General features: G+C 44.4%; 1 pseudogene; it reads left to right on the top strand.

The window, feature by feature from the left end:
• Positions 1-1,106: 1,106 nt before the first annotated feature.
• Positions 1,107-2,126, top strand: LOC141074852 (CCHC-type zinc finger nucleic acid binding protein pseudogene; annotated as a pseudogene).
• Positions 2,127-9,732: the final 7,606 nt, after the last annotated feature.

Genomic DNA, 9,732 nt, shown 5'->3' with positions numbered 1-9,732 from the left:
CAGACTATGTTCTGCAGTGAGACTTAATGTTTGAACGACAATATTCTTCAAATGTTTCAGTTTTTTTTTTGTCGTGAGAAAAGAAGAGGTGTGATGTTGTCACATCTCCTGTTGTTTGTGGGCTGTTGCCCTTGTTTGCATTCTTTGCCTAGTAACAGTGATGTAGGGGAGAGGAGGAGTCAGGGGCAGGGACGTGGAGAGGAAGGAGGAAGTAAGGAATAAAGAAAAGCACGGCCTAGCAGCCAAGCACCAGCACATCAGTGTACGTCTCTGAATTCTTTATCGCCGACATCACAACACTACATCCTTCTAGTCTTGTATTCCAATCATGTGTATCGTCCCACCAAGTTTCAGTGATTCCAATGACATCATATTTCTTTTCCTGTGTTAGTAGTTCCAATTCTCCTTGTTTGTTGCCCATGCTTTGTGCATTAGTATAGAAACATTTTAGTTTGTGATTGGTTTCTCTTTCTCCAATATTTTTATTAAAATCATCACGCTCCCACAGCGATGTGGCCCACTCCAGAGCCCTGCCCGACAAGAGGGAAATACCAAATCCCACTTTAACCCGCTCGGAGGGGAATCATGCAGCCAGCAGCTCCAGCTGTATGGTACACTGGCTCACAAAACCCCTACAAGAAGCACTATCGCCCAAGAACTTCTCGGGCAATGGGAGGCGGGACAAAGTTGGGGCAGGGATGGCAGGGGACACACGGGAGACAGCCTCTGTGGATGCCTGAACAGCGACTGCGGTAACATCCACAGCCGAGGCTGAGTGCTCAAGAGCCGCCAGCCTGCCCTCCAGCTGCGGGATGTACCGCTGCAGTCGTTGCTTGCCCGCCATTACTAGCTAGACCCTGGCGCTAGTATAATGTTAGGGCTGGCTGAATAATAAAACAATAGGATAGGATAGCGATAGCGATAGGAACACGACGCCTAACAGGTATAGAGTAGTCCCGCCCTGTCAACAGGAAGAGAAACTGCTCTGTTGACAGGGAGCAGCTGAATCTCTGGCATGAGCGGTCAATGACTGGCGCCGGGTACAACAAACAGGTAGTTGCCTCTGTTAGCAACTCCCTGACTTTTTTTAAAGTTACTCTTGAAACATGAACAGTAATGAATGCTTCAAGTGTAGCCACTCAGATCATTGGGATAAGATGTGCCCTAAAGTTGGTGGACGTGGCCGAGGTGGAAGAGGACGTGGGTGATTTAATTAATTCAAGAGGATTTCAGTTTATTTCTTCATCTCTTCCAGACATTTCGGAGAGGCTGGCGACCTTACTACGGATTGTGATCAACAACAAGATGATTGCTGTAATTGTGAAAGAGCTGGTGATTTTGCAAAGGATTGCGAAGAGCCAAGGAAAGAGAGAACAGTGTTGCTATAACTGTGTAAAACCAGGTTATCTTACCCAAGACTGTGACCATGCTGATGAGCAGAAACGTTATTCTTTTGGAGAGTTTGGTCACATCCCATCCAGAAAGACTGCACCAATGTAATTTGCATACATGAGATCAAATAATAACTAGATATCCAAGGCCCTGCACAATACAAGTGAACTGAGCAGGGTATGGTGAGACCCGCCACGTAGACATCAGCTGCAGTAAAGGGCCTGTCATACTAAGCAATATCGCTAGCAATATCGCTGTAACGTCACTGGTTTTTGTGACGTTATAGCGATATTGCTAGCGATATCGCTATGTCTGATACTTACCTCCGACCGCTCCCCCGCTGGTTATCGCTGATCGTGCGAGAACGTCCTGGACTGTTTCTCGTCGTCAGCTTCCTGCTGGGCTTCCTGCTGTGGAGACGAGCGACGTGTGGGCGCGGGCGGGAGGACGTCAGGATCGCCTTGTCTGACAGGTAAGTAGCGACCCCCGACCCCTGCGATGTCGCTGGTGAGATCTGCCTGTGTGGCAGCTCACTAGTGACCACTTAGCGATGTACCAGCGATCCTGACCGCGTCATATCGCTGGTCGGGATCGCTGGTGCATTGCTAAGTGTGATAGTACCTTTAGACCAGCGAAGTCAACTGTTATCTCAGTGGGTAGTCAGGATACCTTGCAGGGAATGCACAATGGAAGCTACAACTTACTGCTGTATATGGCACTTTAATACAGAATGAATACAGTAGTGGTGCTCGCCCACTGCAACATTCTAATGGGCCATGTCAGAGCCGGATTTTCGAGTATGGTGAGGGTCACTGCATTTCGACCCCTGCCAATACTAAAATCATTATTTATCCCCTGAATAAGGTGATAACTTTTAATATAGGAATAAACCTTAAATAACACCCTCTATAGACTATTGAAATACTGTAAATCTGCCATCCATTGCCCACACAATACTTACATATATTTCACACATCTGCCATTCAATGCTCAATTAAAGCTGCCATTTAGTGTCCATATGACACGAACATACAGCCCTATAATAGAGAAGGGTTTAATGGTAAAGTCCCTGGGCGCCTGAGGCATTGAAGATTCTCTTGCTCTTCTCTTCTTTCTTTCCAATAGAGGGAACATGAGCTTTAAATAGTTGCCCCTCTGTGACCGGCCTGGGGCTTAGTACAATAGCGTTTCATAATAATTTATTCAGGTTATCATAGAGTGATTGTTTAGTGATGTTGGGAATTCACTTCCTCTTGTTTCCATGAATTGTACAAGATGAGCAGAGGTGCGCCGCGCAGCAATTAGGAAAGGCTGTAAAATATCAGGTAGGATGATGTGACTATGCACAGTGGGGCGGTATAATAATGAACGAGCTGTAAAGTGCACAGGTCAGGAGCTAAGCAGCGCTTCCCGGGATTCATTACTTGTGTGGAGCACGGTCAGGGCAACATTAGCTTTGTGTTACTGTGCAGGATTTGGGATATAATCACATTGGGTAATTAATTGGAGGAAATGAGATGAAATTACAGAATCTCACGTGAACAATGAAGGTTACAAACATGCGGCTAAACGGATATGTCCAAGGTTCAATTCACTAAGAAAGGTTCAAATTTATACATAGTGAACATAGAATTTATACATACGTGTATACAGTAACATAAATATATATATATAGTGACCCAGTGACATATTGTTCAGCACAAGAATGACCAAGTGATACAATGTTCTGCCCATTGTGACCTGGTGATATAATGTTTGGCCCATTGTGACTTGGTGACACAATGTTCTGTCCATTGTGACTTGGTGATGCAATGTTCGGCCCATAGTGACTTGGTGATACAAAGTTTGGCCCATTGTGACTTGGTGATATAATGTTCTGCCCATAGTGACTTGGTGATACAATGTTCGGCCCACTGTGACTTGGTGATACAATGTTCTGTCCATTGTGACTTGGTGATACAATGTTCGGCCCATTGTGACTTGGTGATACAATGTTCGGCCCATTGTGACTTGGTGATTATTATTATTATTATTTATTTATATAGCACCATTGATTCCATGGTGCTGTACATGATACGGGGTTACATACAAATGACAGATATCACTTACAGTAAACAAACTAACAACGACAGACTGATACAGAGTGGAGAGAGGACCCTGCTCTTTCGGGCTTACATGCTACCGGATGGTGAGGAAGGAGACAGTAGGTTGGTGGGTTGCAGCAGTTCCGGTGTTGGTTGAGGTGATATCACCGGTAGTGGTGAGAGAGAAGGAGGTAGCGGGGTCATTGCAGGCTGTAGGCTTTCTTGAAGAGGTGGGTTTTCAGGTTCCATCTGAAGGATCCAAATGTGGTTGATAGTCGGACTTGTTGGGGCAAAGAATTCCGGAGAATAGGGGCTATTCGGGAGAAGACTTGGAGGCGGTTGGGTGAGGAGCGAATAAGTGTGGAGGAGAGAAGGAGGTCTTGGGAGGACCGGAGATTACGTGAGGGAAGGTATCGGGAGATTAGTTCAGAGACATATGGGGGAGACAGGTTATAGATGGCCTTGTAGGTCAGAATTAGTAATTTGAACAGGATAGGCTGAGGGAATGGGAGCCAGTGAAGAGATTTGCAGAGGGAAGAAGCGGAGGAGTAGCGAGGAGAGAGATGAATTAGTCGGGCAGCAGAGATAAGGATGGACTGTAGAGGTGCGAGGGTGTTAGCAGGGAGACCACAGAAAAGGATGTTGCAGTAGTCGAGGCGGGAGATGATGAGGGCATGCACAAGCATTTTAGTAGATTGAGGGTTGAGGAAAGGACGGATTCTGGAAATATTTTGAGCTGGAGGCTACAGGAGGTAGAAAGAGCTTGGATGTGTGGTTTGAAGGACAGGGCAGAGTCAAAGGTTACTCCGAGGCAGCGGACTTCTGGTACTGGGGAAAGTGTGATGTCATTAATTGTTATAGCTAGGTCGGGTAAAGAAGATCTGTGAGATGGAGGAAAGATAATGAGTTCAGATTTGTCTACATTGAGTTTGAGGAAGCGAGAGGAGAAGAAGGAGGATATGGCTGATAGACACTCTGGGATTCTGGACAGCAGAGAGGTGACGTCTGGGCCAGAGAGGTAGATCTGATTGTCATCAGGTGGTAGTGGAATCCGTGGGACTTTATGAGTTATAATGTTCTGTCCATTGTGACCTGGTGATACAATGTTCTGCCCATTGTGACTTGGTGATGCAATGTTCTGCACATAGTGACTTGGTGATACAATGTTCTGGCACATTGTGACTTAGTGATATAATGTTCTGCCCATTGTGACTTGGTGATACAATATTCTGTCCATTGTGACCTGGTGATACAATGTTCGGCCCATTGTGACTTGTTGATACAATGTTCTGTCCATTGTTACTTAGTGATACAACGTTCTGCCCATTGGGACCTGGTGATACAATGTTCGGCCCATTGTGACTTGGTGATACAATGTTCGGCCCATTGTGACTTGGTGATGCAATGTTCTGTCCATTGTGACCTGGCGATACAATGTTCGGCCCATTGTGACTTGGTGATACAATGTTCGGCCCATTGTGACTTGGTGATACAATATTCTGTCCATTGTGACCTGGTGATACAATGTTCGGCCCATTGTGACTTGTTGATACAATGTTCTGTCCATTGTTACTTGGTGATACAACGCTCTGCCCATTGTGACCTGGTGATACAATGTTCGGCCCATTGTGACTTGGTGATACAATGTTCGGCCCATTGTGACTTGGTGATGCAATGTTCTGCCCATAGTGACTTGGTGATGCAATGTTCTGGCACATTGTGACTTAGTGATATAATGTTCTGCCCATTGTGACTTGGTGATACAATGTTCTGTCCATTGTGACCTGGTGATTAGTGTTGAGCATTCCGATACCGCAAGTATCGGGTATCGGCCGATACTTGCTGTATCGGAATTCCGATACCGACTTCCGATATTTTTTCAATATCGGAATTCGGCATCGGAATCGGAAGTTCAGTTGATTGACGGCCTGACGTCAACATGATGCGCGGTGTGTGTGCATCATGATGCGCCGTCATTTCGGGCCTTCCGGGGGTCTCTGCCGGCCTGCCGGGGGGCTGTGCCGGCCTGCCGGGGGGCTGTGTGGACTGCCCGGGGTCTCTGCCGGCCTGCCGGGGGGCTGTGCCGGCCTGCCGGTGGTCTGTGCACCCTGTGGGGGTCTGTACCGGCCTGCCGGGGGGCTGTGCCGGCCTGCCGGGGGGCTGTGCTGATGTCCGGGGGTCTGTGCAAGCATCGTCCGATGGGACAACAAGTCCCATCGGGCGATGCCTGCTACCATGACAGTGATTGACACATTAGCCAATGATGGGACAGTAGTAGTCCCATCATCCGGCTAATGTGTTAAATGTTAAAAAAAAAAAAAAAAAATACTACATACATACTACATGCATGCTACATACATACTACATGCTACATACATACTACATATATACTACATACATACTACATACATGCTACATACATACTACATACATGCTACATACATACTACATGCTACATACATACTACATGCATGCTACATACATACTACATATATACTACATACATACTACATACATGCTACATACATACTGCATGCTACATACATACTACATACATACTACATACATACTACATGCATGCTACATACATACTACATATATACTACATGCATGCTACATACATACTACATGCTACATACATACTACATATATACTACATACATACTACATACATGCTACATACATACTGCATGCTACATACATACTACATGCTACATACATACCACATACATACTACATACATACTACATGCTACATACATACTACATATATACTACATACATACCACATACATACTACATACATGCTACATATATACTACATGCATGCTACATACATACTACATATATACTACATGCATGCTACATACATACTACATGCTACATGCATGCTACATACATACTACATACATACTACATGCTACATACATACCACATATATACTACATACATACAATACATTCATACAATACATACATAGACATACAGTACATATAACATAGAGTAACATACTTACCAATACTTGTCACATTGTTCCCCGAAGCCATTGTCTTTCCGGAATAAATATTAACATAACAAACCACAAAAATACTCACCCAGGATCCGAAGCAGTCCACGAGTGTGTCCCACGACGATCTTGGGTAGAGAACTGCAGCATCAGATGATGCTGCCGTTCTCTACGGGCTGCAGGAATCCAATGACGGAAGGTAGGAATCCTTCCGCACTGTATTCCTCCGCCACTTAAAAAAAAAAAAGTCCCTAGTCTCACTTTATGCCATTGCTGCGTGGGAATTTCCCACACAGCAATGGCATAAAGTGAGACTAGGGACTTTTTTTTTTTTTAAGTGGCGGAGGAATACAGTGCGGAAGAATACCTACCTTCCGTCATTGGATTCCTGCAGCCCGTAGAGAACGGCAGCATCATCTGATGCTGCCGTTCTCTACCCAAGATCGTCGTGGGACACACTCGTGGACTGCTTCGGATCGTGGGTGAGTATTTTTGTGGTTTGTTATGTTAATATTTATTCCGGAAAGACAATGGCTTCGGGGAACAATGTGACAAGTATTGGTAAGTATGTTACTCTATGTTATATGTACTGTATGTCTATGTATGTATTGTATGAATGTATTGTATGTATGTAGTATATATGTGGTATGTATGTAGCATGTAGTATGTATGTAGTATGTATGTAGCATGCATGTAGCATGCAGTATGTATGTAGCATGCATGTAGTATATATGTAGTATGTATGTAGCATGTAGTATGTATGTAGCATGCATGTAGTATATATGTAGTATGTATGTAGCATGTAGTATGTATGTAGCATGCATGTAGTATATATGTAGTATGTATGTAGCATGTAGTATGTATGTAGCATGCATGTAGTATGTATGTAGCATGCATGTAGTATGTATATGGTATGTATGTAGCATGTAGTATGTATGTAGCATGCATGTAGTATATATGTGTTATGTATGTGGTATGTATGTAGCATGCATGTAGCATGCATGTAGTATGTATGTAGTATGTATGTAGTATATATGTAGTATGTATGTAGCATGTAGTATGTATGTAGTATGTATGTAGCATGCATGTAGCATGCAGTATGTATGTAGCATGCATGTAGTATATATGTAGTATGTATGTAGCATGTAGTATGTAGCATGCATGTAGTATATATGTAGTATGTAGCATGTAGTATGTATGTAGCATGCATGTAGTATATATGTGTTATGTATGTAGCATGTAGCATGCATGTAGCATGCATGTAGTATGTATGTAGTATATATGTGGTATGTATGTAGCATGCAGTATGTATGTATCATGCATGTAGTATATATGTAGTATGTATGTTGCATGTAGTATGAATGTAGCATGTATGTAGTATGTAGTATGAATGTAGCATGTATGTAGTATGCATGTTGTATGTATGTAGCATGTAATTTTTTTTTTTTTTTTTTTTTTTTTACATTTAACACATTAGCCGGATGATGGGACTACTACTGTCCCATCATTGGCTAATGTGTCAATCACTGTCATGGTAGCAGGCATCGCCCGATGGGACTTGTAGTCCCATCGGACGATGCCTGCACAGACCCCCGGAGCCTGCACAGACCACCGGCAGGCCGGCACAGCCCCCCGGCAGGCCGGCACAGCCCCCCGGAGCCTGCACAGCCCCCCGGCAGGCCGGCACAGCCCCCCGGCAGGCCGGCACAGCCCCCCGGAGCCTGCACAGACCACCGGCAGGCCGGCACAGACCACCGGAGCCTGCACAGACCCCCTGGCAGGCCGGCACAGCCCCCCGAAAGGCCCGTACAGACCCCAGAGAGGCTGTACAAGGGCAGGAAAGGGTTTTTCTTATTCCGATACCGGAAGTCCCATAGACTTGAATGGGACTTCCGGTATCGGAATCGGCGATACCGATACTTTTTTTAAAGATCGGCCGATACCATCCGATACGATACTTTGAAGTATCGGACGGTATCGCTCAACTCTACTGGTGATACAATGTTCGGCCCATTGTGACTTGGTGATACAATGTTCTGTCCATAGTGACTTGGTGATACAATGTTCTTGCACATTGTGACTTAGTGATATAATGTTCTGCCCATTGTGACTTAGTGATAATAATATTCTGTCCATTGTGACTTGGTGAAACAATGTTCGGCCCATTGTGATGTAGTGATATAATGTTCTGCCCATTGTGACTTGGTGATACAATGTTCGGCCCATTGTGACGTAGTGATATAATGTTCTGCCCATTGTGACTTGGTGATACAATGTTCTGCCCGTTGTGACTTGGTGATACAATGTTCGGCCCATTGTGACTTGGTGATACAATGTTCTGCCCATTTTGACTTTGTGATACAATGTTCGGCCCATTTTGACTTGGTGATACAATGTTCTGCCCATTTTGACTTGGTGATACAATGTTCTGCCCATTGTGACTTGGTGATACAATGTTCTGCCCGTTGTGACTTGGTGATACAATGTTCGGCCCATTGTGACTTGGTGATACAATGTTCTGCCCATTTTGACTTGGTGATACAATGTTCTGCCCATTGTGACTTGGTGATACAATGTTCTGCCCATTGGGACTTAGTGATATAATGTTCGGCCCATTGTGACTTGGTGATACAATGTTCGGCCCATTGTGACTTGGTGATACAATGTTCTGCCCATTTTGACTTTGTGATACAATGTTCGGCCCATTGTGACTTGGTGATACAATGTTCTGCCCATTTTGACTTGGTGATACAATGTTTGGCCCATTGTGACTTGGTGATACAATGTTCGGCCCATTGTGACTTGGTGATACAATGTTCTGCCCATTTTGACTTTGTGATACAATGTTCGGCCCATTGTGACTTGGTGATACAATGTTCGGCCCATTGTGACTTGGTGGTACAATGTTCTGCCCATTGGGACTTAGTGATATAATGTTCGGCCCATTGTGACTCCCAGATCAGACTCCCAGCAATCAGTTATTTACACCCTATCCAAAGAATAAAGAATAACTTACTATTTTAGGAATAACTCTCTAAAGTGGTTGTCTGGTTCTAAAATATTGGTGACCAGGCTTTAGGAGAAAACTTTAGGATAGGTCAACAATGCCATATTGGTTGGGTTATGAAATCCCGCCACAATCAACTGATATCAGTTTTCTTGAGTTGGAGCTGAAGTGCGTACTTGGCTGTGCCTGATTAGTAGAGGAAATGGGTATCAGACAACCACCAATCTAATATTGATGAGCAGG

The sequence above is a fragment of the Dendrobates tinctorius genome, unplaced genomic scaffold (assembly GCF_039654945.1).
Source record: "Dendrobates tinctorius isolate UK_male_01 unplaced genomic scaffold, ASM3965494v1 ptg000334l, whole genome shotgun sequence".
In the NCBI taxonomy this organism is placed as follows: Eukaryota; Metazoa; Chordata; class Amphibia; order Anura; family Dendrobatidae; genus Dendrobates; species Dendrobates tinctorius.
The sequence above is the reverse complement of the archived record's forward strand: the minus strand, read 5'-3'. Positions and strand labels throughout refer to the sequence as shown.